We start from the raw sequence: 18,384 nt of genomic DNA, 5'->3' as shown, positions 1-18,384 counted from the left end.
AAGGTGGACCCGATGACACGTGGAGATATCTCGGAGTTGTGTTCTCTCCCACTGGGAAGGTGAGGCCAGCTTGGCAAGATCTCGATGAGTGGCTGGTGAGAGTTAGGCAAGCCCCGTTGAAACACCAACAAAGATTGGTAGTGCTACGTCACTACCTTATTCCCAGGCTCTACCATCGTCTGGTACTCGGTAGGTGGACGAAGAATCTCCTCCAAAGACTGGACGTAAACATTCGGAGTGCAGTGAGGACATGGCTTAGACTACCCCATGACGTCCCGACCCCTTTTTTCCATGCGCCCATCGCAAGTGGTGGCCTGGGAATTCCCGCCCTTGCCATTTCCGTACCAGTGCTGCAGAGAAGGAGGTTAATTCCCTTGGCTGAATCTACAAACCCAGTGGTCCGTGAAGTGATGAAGACGCCCTTCGTACAGCAGCTTTTGGAGAAAGCTAGGAGGTCTTCAGCCCTCGGTGACCATGTTCTGCGCACCAAAACAGCAATCGGGAGGTACTGGGCTAAGAAGCTTTACGATACTAACGACGGGAAACTTCTGACAGAAGCAGCGAATGTTCCCTTTGCCCATGGATGGATAGGGGAGGGCACGAGGATCATGGCAGGCCGCCAATTTATTGATGCCGTGAAGATACGGATCAATGTCCTCCCCTGTAGGACTCGCTCGTCACGCGGCCGCGAAAGTGAAAAGCGATGTAGAGCCGGCTGTCAAAGTGATGAGACGCTCTCACACATCCTCCAACAATGTCATAGAACGCACTGGGTGCGAACGAAGCGCCATGATAATATTACAAAGTATTTGACTCGAAGGCTCCGTGACATTGGGTGGACAGTGACGTGTGAACCGGTGTGCCATGTCCCTGAAGGAACTTTGAAGCCGGATTTTGTAGCCGTGAGAGGTGACAGTGTCCGAATAGTTGACGCGCAAGTGGTAGGTGGAGGAATCTCGTTAGCCCTTTCGCATGCCCATAAGGTTTTGAAATACCGTCGTGAGGACCTAACGACTGTGTGCGTGGGAGTGTACCCAAGGACGGCGTGGAAGTTACCAGTGCCACTGTGAATTATCGTGGAGTGTGGTCTAAGGACAGTGTGAGTGATTTAATGGACATGGGACTAACTAAGCAAGACGTTAAAATCATGACAGTCATAGCATTACAGGGGGGAGTGCGCTCGTATTGGGTTTTCGGTCGTATGACGGTGATGGTGGGAACCCATTCCTGAAGGAGATGTCGCTGGGTGTGTGTTAGCAGTTGCGTCCCTTTAGGGGGGCGGGTTTCTGGGTACCTCTTCCCTTTAAGAGGGTATTGTGAAAAAAAAATAGCTAAATGCCACAAAGGACGACCAAATATAATACCCACCATGTGTTTGAAATACAATCCATTCAAAGACGAGTGATAGGCGGAAGTAAGAATAATCTGCTTTAGGTAGCTAAATGCCACAGAGGACGACCAAATATAATACCCACCATGTGTTTGAAATACAATCCATTCAAAGACGAGTGATAAGCGGAAGTAAGAATAATCTGCTTTAGGTAGCTAAATGCCACAGAGGACGACCAAATATAATACCCACCATGTGTTTGAAATACAATCCATTCAAAGACGAGTGATAGGCGGAAGTAAGAATAATCTGCTTTAGGTAGCTAAATGCCACAGAGGACGACCAAATATAATACCCACCATGTGTTTGAAATACAATCCATTCAAAGACGAGTGATAGGCGGAAGTAAGAATAATCTGCTTTTTGGGTTGGGTTTCGACTTCGGTCGGGGCCGGGCGTTATGCCAGGGATTGATCCGCCCGGGCGGTCCCCCTCCCTATTCACTGGGCAGCGTTGCGGCTGCCTGTAACCCAGTTAATCGGGGGTGAGGGTTGGGCGTCTCTCGGTGGGGAACTTGATCTGGCTGGCGCCACAAGCTGAGTGGATGCGCAATACACAGCCTCTCCCTCGGAAGTGGTCAACTCCACCTTCACGTGGTGCAACCTATTAATCCTTGGTCTTCGCGGGCCTTGGGGACAAACGGAGCTCTGACCCACCCACGCTCTGCAGAGGCTGCCAACCTCTGCGGAGTGAATTACGCTAGGCACGGAAAGACAAAGCAATGTAAGAGGAAGCTGGCGCCGAGTAGCGTCAGCTCCTAGTGTGAACCCGTGCGGCGGAGAGTCTGCAGAGCCCGCCGAGGATCCTGTTTGTACCGAGACCCACCAATGTTCCTGTGGTAGGAGCTTCACCACGATGACAGGGTTACGTATCCATGCCGGCCTAAAGAAGCACTTGCTGAGACCGGACTCCAATTTGAGACAAGCAGCCAACGAAAACCGAGGATCGGAAGGCTTGACGCAAGAAAGAGAGACAGATATACAACACGGCGCCGCTTCTATGAATGCGGCTGGATCTGAAGGCTTGCACCCACTTGAATCCCAGGAGGCATGCTCGGGGCCTGATTCATCCGCAGCCCCAGAGCGAGAGGAGAGGGGTTGGTCCTGCGCATTATGCGACAGAGTGTTCACGACGAAGACCGGCCTGGGACTGCATCGCAAGGCACGCCATCCAGATGACTATAATCGAGCCATTGTGGTGGAGAGGACTAGGCCCCGTTGGGTCGAGGAAGAAGAGTACCGTCTGGCATCAGTTGAGGCCGCTTGGAAAATAGCTGAGCAGGTCCCCCGGTTTATAAACATTGCCCTTCACGAGAGGTTCCCGGAGAGGACGCTTGAGGCGATAAAGTCACACAGAAAGGATCCTAACTATAGAGCGCTGGTGCAGCGTCTCATTGAAGAAAGGAAGGATGCTGAGGTGGAGAGCCGGGAGGCACTGGCGCTTGAGGATACCGCTCAGAGTGTGGTAACATCACCAGTGGCTCAGCAACCGGAACTGGACCTACATTTGAGAGGGGATAGAGAGCTTCCACCGTCAAGACTTGAAGTAATCCGGAATGAAATTGAGAAGATTGCCAGTCGGTCTCCTCCCACTACGTTTCTAGCAGACCGACTGTTTGACATTGCCAACCAGGCGGTCAGGGGGGTGGACATTATGTGTCAACTCAACAGCTACATAAGGGACGTCTTCTTCAGTGAAGACCTTCGAGATGGCCCCAGAGCATCAAGACAGACACCTGGGGTCGCTGCACCTGAATTAAGTCGGCGGAAGCAGAAGAAGACCCAGTACCGCCGGATGCAAGAACTCTTCAGAAGGAAGCAGGGAGTCTGTGCGAGGCACGTCCTCGATGGTTACGGTGCGCCTGCAGTCGAGGACGTTGTCTCGTTCATGGACTCCTGGGAGTCCACTATGACGGAGGCTCCCCCATCATCATCTATTGACGATATCACCGCGCCGGAGACAATGGCGCCGAGGCCAACGGTAGATCCGTTTTACCTGATTACTGCTGCAGACATCAAGGCAAATATGCCCCCTGTGAACTCCGCCCCCGGTCCGGATAATTTCCCAGCTAGGACGTTACGTGCAGTTCCTATGGCGGTGCTGCGCCTACTGATGAATCTACTTATGCTGATGGGAAGAACGCCTACGACGCTGAGGATGACTAGAACAATCTTCGTGCCAAAAAAGCCGCGAGCGGTGTCGCCGGGTGACTTCAGGCCAATCACCATCACATCGGTTATTGCCGGACTATTTCACCGAATATTGGCAAAGAGACTACTGGCCTTTCTGAGCTTCGATTATCGACAGCGAGCCTTTGTCCCGGCAGATGGATGCTGTGAGAACGTGTTTCTCTTGAGCACGGCCTTATCAGAAAGTAGGCGGCTTAATAAGTCTTTATATATTGCAACCATCGATCTGGCAAAGGCATTCGACAAAGTGACCAGGAGTGCGATTCTAAACGGTGCTAGAAGAGCTGGTTTGACGGAAGGCTTCCTGGAGTACCTCAGAGACTTGTACGATGACGCGCCTACGCTATTGCAACTGCAGGGACAGACCCGGTTGGTAAACCCCACTACTGGGGTGCGGCAGGGCGACCCGCTATCGCCGGTTCTTTTTAACTTGGTCATCGACGAGCTCCTGTCGACCAGTGATTCCCGCGTGGGCTTTGACGTTGGGGGAGCTTCCCTCGACGTCATGGCCTTCGCTGATGACTTAATACTCATGGCATCGACGCCGGGAGGACTCCAAGAACGTCTCAACATCGTTAATGACTTTATGAAGGCGAGGGGTCTCCAAGTGAACGTCGGGAAGTCGGCGACGATGGCGCTAGTGGCGTCAGGTAAACAAAAGAAGACAAAGGTGGCCGAGGATGTGTCGTTCACGATTGGGGGATCCAGACTATCTGTTATGGATACGAAGTTTACATGGACGTACCTGGGGATCACGTTTGGCCCCAGTGGGAGAGCGAAACAGACTACCCAGCAGCTGGACGAAGGACTGCAATGCATAAGGAAAGCACCTTTGAAGCCGCAGCAAAAACTAGCCCTGCTTCGGTGGTACCTCTTGCCTCGACTGTATCATAGGTTGGTGTTGGGCCAATGGAATACCAAGTTGTTGCAGAAGTTGGATGTGAATATTAGAGCAGCTGTGAGGCACTGGCTACATTTACCCCACGACGTCCCCATTGGATTTTTTCATACGTCTGTGCGGAGAGGAGGCATTGGCATACCTTCTTTAAGGTGGATTATCCCGGTTATGCTACGGAAAAGATTAGAAGCATTAAGAAGATCTCCGAATCCGGCCATCGCCCATATGCTTTCAACACCATTCATGAAGATGGTAGCTCAGAAGGCTGACCTCGCGGCCCAGAGGGGAGGGCGCCTCATGAGGACATCAGAGGCGGTCGACAAGCAATGGGCGCAGAAGTTGTACGCTTCAAATGACGGGAGAGCACTAAGGGAGGCCCCCGAAGTACCCTACGCCCACAGATGGATTCAAGAGGCCACTAGAGTTATGAGGGGAAGTCAGTTTATTGACTCTATTAAGATCAGAGCGAATGCCCTCCCCTGCCTAACTCGATCGGGTAGAGGGAGAGAGGTGGAAAAGACATGCAGAGCGGGATGTCGTAGCCAGGAGACTCTCGCTCACATACTTCAGGTGTGCCACAGAACACACGGAGCACGCACCAGGCGCCACGATAATGTGGTAAGATATGCTGAAAGTCGCCTGAGGGACATCGGCTGGGAAGTCCAGAGGGAGAAGAGATGCGTGTTCCCCAGGGAATATTGAAGCCCGATCTCATCGCGAGGAAAAGCGGCGCAGTGAAAATTTTGGACGCCCAGATTGTTGGCACCGGGATTGACCTGTCGGCGGCACATGCACATAAGGTGCTGAAGTATTCCGGAGATGACTTGGCTGACGTGGTTAGAGGTGATGCTCCGGAGGTCGAAGTTGGGAGCATTACTATGTCGTTTAAGGGCATCTGGGCTCCTGAAAGTGCCGAACAGCTCCTGGCCATGGGACTACGGAAAGAAGACATGAAGATGATGTCTATCATCAGTCTACAGGGTGGCGTTCGGGCGTACCGGATCTTCGGCCGAATGACGTCGGTGGTGATGAGCCACCGCTGAAGACGGGTCCTGTATCTTCGCAGCGCGGAGTTTGGGGATGGGGGGTTGGTACCTCTTCCATTAAGAGGGAAGTTATTAAAAAAAATAGCTAAATGCCACAAAGGACGACCAAATATAATACCCACGATGTGTTTGAAATACAATCCATTCAAAGACGAGTGATAGGCGGAAGTAAGAATAATCTGCTTTAGGTAGCTAAATGCCACAGAGGACGACCAAATATAATACCCACCATGTGTTTGAAATACAATCCATTCAAAGACGAGTGATAGGCGGAAGTAAGAATAATCTGCTTTAGGTAGCTAAATGCCACAAAGGACGACCAAATATAATACCCACCATGTGTTTGAAATACAATCCATTCAAAGACGAGTGATAGGCGGAAGTAAGAATAATCTGCTTTAGGTAGCTAAATGCCACAAAGGACGACCAAATATAATACCCACCATGTGTTTGAAATACAATCCATTCAAAGACGAGTGATAGGCGGAAGTAAGAATAATCTGCTTTAGGTAGCTAAATGCCACAAAGGACGACCAAATATAATACCCACCATGTGTTTGAAATACAATCCATTCAAAGACGAGTGATAGGCGGAAGTAAGAATAATCTGCTTTAGGTAGCTAAATGCCACAGAGGACGACCAAATATAATACCCACCATGTGTTTGAAATGCAATCCATTCAAAGACGAGTGATAGGCGGAAGTAAGAATAATCTGCTTTAGGTAGCTAAATGCCACAAAGGACGACCAAATATAATACCCACCATGTGTTTGAAATACAATCCATTCAAAGACGAGTGATAGGCGGAAGTAAGAATAATCTGCTTTAGGTAGCTAAATGCCACAAAGGACGACCAAATATAATACCCACCATGTGTTTGAAATACAATCCATTCAAAGACGAGTGATAGGCGGAAGTAAGAATAATCTGCTTTAGGTAGCTAAATGCCACAAAGGACGACCAAATATAATACCCACCATGTGTTTGAAATGCAATCCATTCAAAGACGAGTGATAGGCGGAAGTAAGAATAATCTGCTTTAATCTAAAGAAGGGCTGCAGGAGCGACTACAGCATTGCCACGATTTCTTGCTGAAGCGAGGGTTGGCCATCAACCCGGGTAAATCATTTACCTTGGCCATGGTCCCGTCAGGAAGGGATAAGAAGATAAAAATCGACACGAACTCGAGCTTCACAGCGGGAAATGTGCCGATTCCTTCACAAGGCCCGGCGTTTATGTGGAAGTACCTTGGGGTATCTTTCCGGGCCAGCGGTCGAGCAGCGCCTGCAACGTGCGACATCGATGATATGCTCAACAGGATTTCCAAGGCACCACTCAAACCACAGCGGCGGTTAATCCTGTTGAGGCATTACTTACTTCCAAGGCTTTACCATCGTCTGGTTCTGGGCGCCTGGACGATGGGCCTACTGCGGAAGGTGGACCTTCGAGTCAGATCCGCTGTACGGGAATGGCTAAGGCTACCTCATGACGTGCCTATGGGCTTTTACTACGCGCCCATCTCTCAGGGGGGACTGGGAATCCCCCATCTCCGTACTAGCATCCCAGCTCTCCAGGTTCGGCGGCTCCAAGATTTACTCACCTCCACCAGCCCCGTGGTCCGTGCGGCTATGGCATCACATTATATGAAGGAAGCATTGGCGAAGGCAAGAGGAGCCTCAAGGTATCACGGTCATCTGCTAGCTACCAAAGCCAGGCTTGAGCAGTTCTGGGCGTCCGAACTTCACAAGTCAAACGACGGACGCGCGATGAAAGCGGCAGGCGATGTCCCTCACGCACATGCCTGGCTGAGTGAGGGTACGAGGCTGGTGCCTGGAAGGCAGTTCATCGATATGGTGAAGCTAAGAATTAACGCTTTGCCATGCCGAACCAGGTCTACCAGAGGTCAGAGAGAACCAGAAGTTCTGTGCAGAGCGGGATGTAGGGCCAATGAAACCCTCTCGCACATATTGCAGGTCTGCCACCAACGCATGGCACCCGATGCCGACGTCATGACAGTATAATGGCGTTCATTGATAAAAGGCTACGAGAGCTCGGCTGGCAGACGTCGAGGGAGTGCATCTACAGAGTGGTGGACGGTAGCCTTAAGCCAGACCTGGTGGCGCGACGGGGCGCCGAGACCGTGGTCCTCGATGGACAGATTGTTGGCACTGGCATTACCCCGGACCTCGCAAACGAGCACAAGATACTGAAATATACGAGGGAGGACCTGCTGTCTCAGCTAGAGCCAGACTACCCTGCGGAAGTGCCGACGGTGGCCGGGGTGACGATCTCATTCAGAGGAGTATGGGCCACGAAGAGCGCCGAGACACTACTGAAGATGGGGATGAAGAAGGATGATGTGAAGATGCTGACCGTAATTGCCATGCAGGGAGGAATACGTGCGTACAAGGTCTTCCACCGCATGACCGCCGTTTTGCACGGGTGAAGAGGGTCGCGCGACTGAGTGTTACTGTTCGATAGCGGGATATCTCGCTGTAGTTTGTATTTTTTGGGTATATCTTCCCTATAAGATAGAAGAATTAAAAAAAAAAGCTAAATGCCACAGAGGACGACCAAATATAATACCCACCATGTGTTTGAAATGCAATCCATTCAAAGACGAGTGATAGGCGGAAGTAAGAATAATCTGCTTTAGGTAGCTAAATGCCACAAAGGACGACCAAATATAATACCCACCATGTGTTTGAAATGCAATCCATTCAAAGACGAGTGATAGGCGGAAGTAAGAATAATCTGCTTTAGGTAGCTAAATGCCACACAGGACGACCAAATATAATACCCACCATGTGTTTGAAATACAATCCATTCAAAAACGAGTGATAGGCGGAAGTAAGAATAATCTGCTTTACGAGGCCTGTGAGTTCTTTCAACATCGTGGGCTTCTCATCAACCACAACAAGTCATTCACCGTGTCTCTGGTGGCAGCCGGCAGGGATAAGAAGATCAAGGTGGACACGACCAGACATTTCACGGTCCTTGGAACATCCATCCCTGCAGCTGGTCCCGAGTTTTCATGGCGCTATCTTGGCGTCACTTTCTCCCTGGATGGTCGACCACGCCCTGTACTTCAGGAAATGGAAGAACTGCTGCTCCGTATTCGGAAATCACCCCTGAAGCCCCAGCAAAAATTAGTCCTACTTCGTTACTACCTCCTCCCGCGGCTACACCACAGACTGGTTCTCGGCCGATGGAACACCGGGCAACTACAGCGTCTCGACATGTCTGTCCGTGGGGCTGTGCGGGGGTGGCTCCATCTTCCCCACGACACACCCACTGCTTTCTTTCATGCCCCCACAACGCACGGCGGTCTTGGAATTCCCTCGCTACGTGTTTCTATCCCGGTCCAGCAACGCCAGCGCCTTCAGAGACTCACCAGATCTTCTAATCCCATTGTCCGTGAGGCGCTCCGCTGCGAAAACATGAGATCACTTCTGGACCGAGCCAAGATATCTTCCCACCATGGCGGCCATCTTCTTTCCACCAAGACCCACATCCACAAGTACTGGGCAACCACTCTCTACGCCTCGAACGACGGCAAAGCCCTAGCAGATGCCGCCTACGTTCCCTTCGCGCACCGCTGGATTGCTGAGGGTACCAAAATCCTTCCAGGACGCCAATTCATTGATTGTCTCAAAATCAGAATCAATGCACTGCCATGCCGCACCCGCTCGGGGCGCGGTCTCGAGGGACCGCGTGAATGTAGGGCGGGATGTAGGTCGGAGGAAACCCTCTCCCACATCCTACAGATGTGCCACAGAACGCATGGCGCAAGGACAAAACGCCATGATAACGTAGTGCGCTTCGTCGCAAAGAGGCTGCAAGAGTGCGGATGGTCAGTTTCCCTGGAGCCTCGATACACTGTGCCAGAAGGCACCTTAAAGCCAGACCTCGTTGTGAAGAGAGGTGCCCAGGTAGCTATATTGGATGCCCAAGTGGTGGGCACAGGCATCGCCCTCGAACTTGCCCACCAGCACAAAGTCCTTAAATATGGCAGGCAAGACCTACTCTCCAAAGTAAAGGGCGACAACGAGGATGACCCCCTGGTGGGGAGCATAACACTGTCATTCAGAGGCATATGGGCGAAGGCAAGCTCCGACACACTGTTGGACATGGGACTCAGCAGGAGAGATATTGGAACTATCTCGATCATAGCTCTCCAAGGCGGCGTAAGGAGTTATAAGATTTTTGGACATATGACGACGGTGGCCAATACCCACCGGTGAAGTAGGGAGCCGGCCTGGAGTGGACGCGGATCGCTACCCGCGTGAGTGTTTTTGCGGTGGTGTAGTGTTTATGGTATCTCTTCCAATAAAGAGAGAATTGTTTAAAAAAAAAAAAAAATAGCTAAATGCCACAGAGGACGACCAAATATAATACCCACCATGTGTTTGAAATGCAATCCATTCAAAGACGAGTGATAGGCGGAAGTAAGAATAATCTGCTTTAGGTAGCTAAATGCCACAAAGGACGACCAAATATAATACCCACCATGTGTTTGAAATACAATCCATTCAAAGACGAGTGATAGGCGGAAGTAAGAATAATCTGCTTTAGGTAGCTAAATGCCACAAAGGACGACCAAATATAATACCCACCATGTGTTTGAAATGCAATCCACAAAGACCTGTGGTAGAGTCTTTAGCCGTGCGAGCTATCTCTCCAGCAGTGAGGTCTGATACTCACCAGAATAGCCACTAGGTGGCGCGTTAGTCAAGCAAGTGTAGTGTCTAATCGAGTGGTGCAGTACGACCGTCGAAACCCAGAGGGCGCTACAGACAGGGTCATTTGCTTATCTTCAAGCACCCAATCCTGTGCGTCACGTTTGCACATCTTCAATCGCCCAATCCGAGACGACGGGAAACCTACTTAAGCCCAACGCCCGAGCGCGCCAGCGTAGTCTGGTGGGAGCATACCCGCCACTGTGTGCTTACACAATTCTTCGTCTTTGCACAGGTAGGACTAAGTGCCTGGTGGTGTTGGCGTCGACGGAAGCTGTGACGACGAACTTTCTACTGGAGTGGCGTGCAGAGAAGCTGCGAGGTCCGGACTTGGAGCGGGTAACAGCGGCGGCTGCTGGCTGTGTGAGCCTCAAGTGGCAGCCAACCTTCATCGTTTTCTATAGACCCGCTATACGATGTCCTCAAAGACCTGTGGTAGAGTCTTTAGCCGTGCGAGCTATCTCTCCAGCAGTGAGGTCTGATACTCACCAGAATAGCCACTAGGTGGCGCGTTAGTCAAGCAAGTGTAGTGTCTAATCGAGTGGTGCAGTACCATGGAGGTAAGAAACTAAGGAGAGGGCTATAAGATCGGAGGGCCGTGGGACCCCTCTAGCGGTCGCTAGTGGCAATACCACGCCCATCTAGTTGCCCAGTCACGTGATCCTCACATGTTTCGGCGTTATGGCGGTCTGCGCGGAGACTTGGAAGTTTAGCAAACCTCATCTTCAGGAAACCTCTTACCTTCAAGGAGTCCATTCGCACAATACTTTGAAGGTTATGGGGTGTTTCAACATTCGCCGCGTGGTAAATCACAGCAAAAGTTGAGCAAAACACAAGAGAAGCCAGGTAATGTCACGATGACGTACGTACGTCTTCTAGCGATTTAGTGATCCATTGCTTCCACACTGAGATGATCTATCTTGTGTTTCAACGGGTGTGATAACTTCTAACTCCAAAGATGTTATGAAAGCGAAAACAAGTTATTCGGCCGCAGCTCGTCTCTGTATTCAGGTAAGGTACGCCGCGGACATGGAGGACGCCATGTTTTATGACGTCTTGCCGTGACGTTTATGGGTCACGTGTGTGGGCAACTAACCACAATGCCATGCGCGGGCCACAGCACGCTCGCTTGCATTGGGAGAGGCGCTTAGGGCATCTCCTTAGTTTCTTACCTCCATGTGCAGTACGACCGTCGAAACCCAGAGGGCGCTACAGACAGGGTTATTTGCTTATCTTCAAGCACCCAATCCTGTGCGTCACATTTGCATATCTTCAATCGCCCAATCCGAGACGACGGGAAACCTACTTAAGCCCAACGCCCGAGCGCGCCAGCGTAGTCTGGTGGGAGCATACCCGCCACTGTGTGCTTACACAATTCTTCGTCTTTGCACAGGTAGGACTAAGTGCCTGGTGGTGTTGGCGTCGACGGAAGCTGTGACGACGAACTTTCTACTGGAGTGACGTGCAGAGAAGCTGCGAGGTCCGGACTTGGAGCGGGTAACAGCGGCGGCTGCTTGCTGTGTGAGCCTCAAGTGGCAGCCAACCTTCATCGTTTTCTATAGACCCGCTATACGATGTCCTAAAAGACCTGTGGTAGAGTCTTTAGCCGTGCGAGCTATCTCTCCAGCAGTGAGGTCTGATACTCACCAGAATAGCCACTAGGTGGCGCGTTAGTCAAGCAAGTGTAGTGTCTAATCGAGTGGTGCAGTACGACCGTCGAAACCCAGAGGGCGCTACAGACAGGGTCATTTGCTTATCTTCAAGCACCCAATCCTGTGCGTCACATTTGCATATCTTCAATCGCCCAATCCGAGACGACGGGAAACCTACTTAAGCACAACGCCCGAGCGCGCCAGCGTAGTCTGGTGGGAGCATACCCGCCACTGTGTGCTTACACAATTCTTCGTCTTTGCACAGGTTGGTACAATAGCATTGGTACTTTGTAGTATTGATCCCACCAGACTACGCCATAGTGCAGTTACCTTGATGCAATGCACCGTTTAGCATGCAGCTTTCCCAGACTAGATGTTGCTTATTGTGTTGATATTTGTGTGGCTTTTTTTTCCCTTTTTTCACGTTTACAAGATATTGTGTATGGCCATATTGCCTTGATAGACCTGAGGAGTCTAGAGGCTTTGGTCTGTGTATGAATAATGTTAGTACCGCAGGCAGTAACGTAAACCCAATAATAATGGCAGCCCGTCAGGCGACGGGTCCTGCGGAGACCGCCGAGTGCCCTAACTGCCATAGAACCTACAAGAAAAGGGGACTTACCTTGCATCTTAGAGTCTGTGCCCCAGAAGTAGTAAACGCAAATGTCGTTGTCGAGAGAACTAACAGAAGATGGAGTAGAGAAGAACTAATATTATTAGCGACCAAAGAGATAGAGCTTATGGGGAAACCATCGCCTCCTAAATTTATGAATCAGGCTCTAGCGGAAGTATTTACGACGCGCACATCCGAACAAATACGGTACAAAAGGAAATCGCCAGCACCACTGAGGTGCGCATGGAGGAAAATAGAAGGAATGAAGCTAACAACGCTAGAAGAGCTGTGGTGGCGAGTTCGGTATCTCCACTACCTAGTACGAGCAGAGCTAATGCTACAGGGAGCAGTAGACAAAGTAATCAAAGAGTGAGAGGTCGGGTAGAGGGGTCACCCTTGCAACTACCTAGAGGCCCACTTCCTGATGTGGATGAGGAAATAGCGCCCGGGGACCGAACAGGAGTCATCCGAAGACACAGTTGGTCTGAAGATCCCATCGAGCTTTCGAACCTGGCGGAGGACATAGCCAACTTCGTACTACAAGATCGTCTCGAGGCCACACAAATCCAGAACAGGGACCCATTTGATGGCGGAGACGTCAGTGATGCTGAGGAGTACAACTCACGAGTCGACTCATTGGCCACATGTTCTGCTGCCCCTCTATCAGGCTCTCCCAGCGAGGAAGTAGGGACAATACCTCGACTACAAAATGCCCTTCGTGAGTATTGTGCCATTGTCACTACACGTGAAAGGTCTAGAGAATTGAAGAGGATAGCGAATCATGCTTTGCGTAACGACTTCAGTTATGCCGACCTCGATCGCTGGTTGCAAGTGCTCATGAAACCTAGACCTCCTAGGCCGGAGCACCCCACCCACCGGGATAACCAAGGGCTAAATACCTCAGGGCGAAGGGTGAGAAGGAGAGAGTACGCAAGGCATCAAAGATTATTCCGTTGTGACAAAAGAGGGCTAACAAATGAAATATTGCAAGGGAGGAAGAAGAGTCAGGGCAGCCCGGAAGAGGTCGTACAAGCCTGGGGAAAGATTTTAACTGACGCTCCTGAGCCAATGCTGATGAAGGCCACACCCCGACCCGGAACCATAATGCAACTGGATCCAGTGACGGCTGAAGAGGTGCGGAGAGTGGTTTCCGGCATGAAGTCGTGTCCTGGAGCTGATGGCATAACAGGAGAAGATCTTCGCCGTATCCCCTGTGAGGATCTCGCCGCACTCTACAATCTATTTCTGCTTCAGGGCAAGCTGCCTCCCTCCCTCACCTCTGCACGGACGATCTTCCTTCCAAAGAAAGATGTAAGTTCGGATCCCTCTCATTATCGACCTATCACCATAGCCAGCATGTTACTTCGGACTTTCCATAAGATCCTGGACAATAAGCTCCGTGGTTTCGTGACATTGAATAACCAACAGAGGGCTTTCAGACCCACCGATGGGACATTCGAAAACGTTATCCTGCTAAGACATATTGTTAAACAGGCCCGTAAAGAATGCAAATGACTGGCCCTTGCCTCTATCGATTTCAGACGAGCATTCGATAGTGTTCCGTTTAGCATAATCTTCCGAGCCCTACGCATACGCGGGGTCGACCCGTACCTCATCGAGTATCCTGAGAATTTCTACAACAACAGCTCAACAGGACTTCAAATGGGAAAAGTGGAAAGGATCATCAGGCCACTGAAAGGCGTGCGCCAAGGGGACCCACTATCCCCCTTACTATTTAATCTGATAATCGACGAATTTCTGACTACATTGAGCCGCCAGATCGGACCAGAAGTGAATGGAACGCGGCTGGGAGCGTTAGCGTTTGCTGACGATATTATTCTGCTGGCAGAAACCCCCCAAGGTCTCCAACATGTGCTCGACATGTTCACGCTGTTCGCCTGTGCTCATGGGTTGCATATTAACACAACCAAGTGTGCCACATGGACGCTGCTCCCATCAGGCCAACAGAAGTTAGTTAAGATCACCCGGCACGAATATCTTATCGGGCGAGACCCCCTGCCAACATTGTCTGTAGTTGACAAGCTAAGCTACCTGGGCGTGTGTATCGATGCATTCGGGAATGTGACGACGGACAGAACATTGGCTGCTTCCCACTTAGAATCCCTTCGCTGTTCTCCGCTTAAACCTCACCAAAAACTGATAATATTCGTGTACTACCTGCTACCACGCTACGTGTACGGCTGGACCCTTGCGGAACTGAACGTCCAGCTAAGGCAAAAATGTGATCGTGAAATTCGAAAATGCCTCAAACAATTCCTGCACCTACCTCACGATGTGCCAAGTGCTTATTTTTATAGTAACATCAAGAGCGGCGGCCTAGGAATACCATGTTTTGCCCTGGCGGTTCCAAGGATGCGGTTGGACAGGCTTGCCCGCCTGGCGGCCCGCCAAGACGATGAATTCCTGCAAGCCCTGACAACCTCGCCGGCATACACCAGGGAACTGGCCAGACTGCAAGGAGCATTGCAGCAAGGGGGATCCAGCCTCAACAGCAAGGCTGACCAGATAAACCACTGGCGAGCTCACTTACTTGCAACAACGGATGGTAAGGGTTTGAGCGAAGCCTCCAGCAGCCCCCCCCCCTTCCTGGGTGTTCAACCCACCCAGATTCCTATCGGCAGCGGAATGGGTGAATCTAGTGCGCCATAGGATTCATGCCCTCCCCACCCGTATGAGATGTGCCAGAGGCCGCTGCAAAAATACTAGGTGTTCGGCTGGGTGTCTCTCCGCAGAGACCCTGGCCCATGTAGTACAAGCGTGCCCAAGGACTCATGGAGCACGCGTGGCCCGCCACGACGGAGTAGTCAAATACCTACAGCATACAGCGACGAAGCTTGGACTACAAGTTCTACGGGAACCACGGGTCACGGTGGATGATGAGGTACTCCGGCCTGATCTCATAATATATGCTCGTGGAGTGGCCGTGGTCGCTGACGTCCAGGTCCGCGGGGATTACCGACCTCTGGCAGCCTTCAGTGAGGAAAAGCGCAGGAAGTACAACACGGCAGGCTTCAATGAGAAGATCCAGAGGAAAACCGATTGCGAAGAAATCTATCACGAGCCCGTAACACTCAACGAGCGCGTTTGTATAGATAAAGGTACTGTACGATTTTTGAGGAATTTAGGCCTTGCTAAGCAACCAATTACGCACATATGTCTGCTGGTGGCCCTAGGCTCAATAAAATGTTTCTTTTCGTTCATGAGGGGCACCAGCGGTCACCATTGAGATGTCAATCTCCCCGTGTAAAGAGATAATGATTTATTGTGTATGCAATAAAAGTTCCTAGCTAAATGCCACAAAGGACGACCAAATATAATACCCACCATGTGTTTGAAATACAATCCATTCAAAGACGAGTGATCGGCGGGTGACGAGTGATTCGGGAGACGAGTGCGGGAGAGTGCGGGAGACGAGTGATTCGGGTAAACGGCGGGAGTAACTATGACTCTCTTGGGTACAAATCTTCAAACCAATCCCTCCACTATGTCTCCACTGGGTACAAGTCTTCAAACCAATCAAAGGGGAAGCCGGCGCCGAGAGGTACCGGCTCCCAGTGCAAACCTGCGCCCAAGGGACCAGCCCGCACCGGCCCAAGACCAACAGCATCTTCCATCCCCTGACAACTCCCACGACTTCACCTGCTCCTGCGGCCGAAGTTTCTCCACCACAAGAGGCCTGAGGGTGCACGCCACCCATCATAACCATCCTACCCTGCTAGCCTCCTCTTCCCGGCCAACTTCGCAGCAGCCACAAGAACCTGATGGGGAGCCAAATCTGCCTGCCGCGACAACGAGTACCCACAACGATGATGATGCTCTCCCGTCACCGACGGAACTCCCATCATCTGCCACATCTACTACCCAAGGGAGGCCTTCTACTACATGTCCAGAATGTGGGTCGGCTTTCTCCAGCAAAAGGGGCCTGAGTTTACATCGCCGAGCCGCCCATCCTGCAGCCTACCACCAAGAGATCCTTACCCAGCGATCAAGACCTAGATGGTCAACCGAAGAGGAGCACGTACTTGCCCGAGCCGAAGTTCGCCTTCTACGTCTTCCGAAACCTCCCCGGTTCATCAATCAGGCCTTGCACGAGCTTTTCTCGGACCGGACATTGGAATCTATAAAATGTCACAGAAAGAGTGCTGTCTACCGACGACTGGTGCAGGATCTCCTGTTAGAGGTTCCAGCGGCAGAAGACCCCAGTCCACAGGTGGAGTCTTCTCCGATGAACGTACAGACCGCCGCTACTACAACTGAGACTCCGGAACCTTCTCCTGTGCCACCGCCGGTAGAGACCCATGCCTCGGTCCCGTCCAGACGGCAAGTTGTGCTCGCCGAACTGGAGAAGATGGCGAATAGACGACCACCGAACAGTTTTCAAGCGGCCCGCCTCTTCGACCTGGCCCGCCAGGCGGCTGCGGGAGGGGACGTTTTTGCTGAACTGAACAACTACATTGTGGAGGTGTTCAGCGTTCCTGAGCCAAACTCATCGAGACCCCGAGCAGAGACCACGACGCAGCGCCGACCACAACGCCCAATCAGTCGCAGAAAAAGGAAACGCATCGAATATATTCGCACGCAACACCTGTTTCGTCGACGTCAGTCAGATTGTGCCCGCTCGATCCTCGATGGTTACGCGAAAGCTGCAGTCGAGGACGAGCGGGCATTCCTGGATACCTGGCAGGGCACCATGACGGCTACTCCTCCAACTCTTTCCCGGAACATATCAGCACCGAACCGGCCCACCTTCTACCCCCTATACCTTGTGACAGCGCAAGAGATCAAAGCCAACATGCCTTCCCTGAACTCCGCACCCGGCCCGGATAATTTTACATCCAGGAATCTCCGCGCAGTGCCCATGACAGTCCTTCGGGTGCTCCTCAACCTGCTAGTTGTCATCGGCAGGGTCCCTACATGCCTCAGGAACGCTAGAACCACCTTCGTTCCAAAGAAGCCGGATGCATCTCTTCCAGCAGAATTCCGACCAATAACTATCACCTCTGTCATCTTACGGTTATATCATCGGATCCTGGCAAGGAGATTGTCTTCGCATCTTCAACTAGACTTCAAGCAGCGCGCCTTTATTCCTGTGGACGGATGCGCAGAGAATGTAATGCTCTTGAAGACAGTCATTGAAGAGGCGAAGACCAAGGGAAGATCTCTCTTTCTGGCAGTTACGGACCTTACCAAAGCCTTCGACAGGGTGACACGGGACGCCATCTTTGCCGCAGCATCCGAAGCTGGCCTGTCTACAGATTTCATCGAGTACATAGAAGACTTGTATAGGGATGCGCCGACACTCCTTCGTGTGGGATCTTCCACCCGTTTAGTACAGCCCACAACGGGGGTCAGACAAGGAGACCCGCTATCGCCTCTATTATTTAATTTAGTGTTGGATGGCTTCCTGAGGAAGGGGGGCGAAGGCATCGGCTTCAGCCTGGGGGAGACGTCGGTAGACGCGATGGCATTCGCTGATGATCTGATCCTCGTCGCGTCCTCCCCCGTGGGACTTCAACATCGTCTGCAAGAAGCGGCTGCCTACCTGACCCCCCGCGGCCTCACCATAAATCCAGCCAAGACCTTCACAGTGGCGATGATCTATTCAGGCCGTGATAAGAAGGTGAAGATAGACTCGTCCACTACGTTCCAGGTAGCTGATCATACCGTCCAGGCCGCGGGTCCGGAGTTCGTCTGGAAGTACCTGGGCGTAACCTTCACACTGACGGGAAGACCAACTCCCCCCACCCAGGAAGTTGCGGATCTCCTTCTACGTGTCCAGCGAGCCCCCTTGAAGCCTCAACAACGCCTTGTGATCCTACGTTATTATCTGATACC

This window comes from Ornithodoros turicata, unplaced genomic scaffold, assembly GCF_037126465.1.
Source record: "Ornithodoros turicata isolate Travis unplaced genomic scaffold, ASM3712646v1 ctg00000944.1, whole genome shotgun sequence".
Taxonomy (NCBI): Eukaryota; Metazoa; Arthropoda; class Arachnida; order Ixodida; family Argasidae; genus Ornithodoros; species Ornithodoros turicata.
Note: the sequence above shows the minus strand (reverse complement) of the source record.